Here is a 682-nt window from a genome sequence, read left to right as displayed (position 1 = left end):
GCGTTAGACTTCAACTTAATATATAGTTGTACTTGTACGAAGTACAAAAGTACAAGGAAATTATACTGGTAAAAAGTTGTTTTTACAACATGATAAACTTGAGAAAAAATATTAAATATTAGCATGTTTTTTTAACCATGGTAAAATAGTGAATTTATTTTAACTGTGGCACACAGCCTTTAGTGCCGTTTTTGCATTTATAAAACGGCAGCTGCAAGAGTAAGATGAATGATGCCAATATTCAGTATAATTGCAACCTCATATATAATTATAACTAAAGAATTCTTCCAAGTCGTATAAGCGTAATTCATAAGATTAAAAGCATAGTTCACCCAAAAATGAAAATTGTCACCATTTATTCACCCCGTCGTTCCAAACCCATAAGACTTTTGTTCATTTTTGAAACAGAATTTTAAGGTAGTTTTAATGAAACCTGAGAGATCTCTATCCCGCCACTGAAATTCCATTCCACCAAAACAGTCAAGCTCCAAAAAGGTCATAAAAGCATCATAAAAGTAATCCTTGAAACCCTATTTTATGAAGCAACAAAACAACGTCATTCCTAAGTAATCTTGACTTCGCCTAGATATCTGATGCACATTCACAAGAAACAATGAGTCTATGTTTTCAACATTTTGATCATTAAACTTTAAAGTATGAGATTTTAAAAACAATAAATTGG

The 682-nt window shown here is 31.1% G+C and overlaps 1 protein-coding gene across 1 annotated transcript in view; it reads left to right on the top strand.

The window, feature by feature from the left end:
* Positions 1-682, top strand: part of LOC107577142 (ras-associating and dilute domain-containing protein-like) — a gene marked incomplete at its 5' end in the record, with an annotated part of 6,629 nt that overhangs the window by 4,341 nt on the left and 1,606 nt on the right. The window lies entirely within an intron of this gene.

This window comes from Sinocyclocheilus grahami, unplaced genomic scaffold (assembly GCF_001515645.1).
Source record: "Sinocyclocheilus grahami isolate Dianchi unplaced genomic scaffold, SAMN03320097.WGS_v1.1 scaffold5244.1, whole genome shotgun sequence".
NCBI lineage: Eukaryota > Metazoa > Chordata > Actinopteri > Cypriniformes > Cyprinidae > Sinocyclocheilus > Sinocyclocheilus grahami.
Note: the sequence above shows the minus strand (reverse complement) of the source record. Positions and strands in the feature narration are given on the sequence as shown.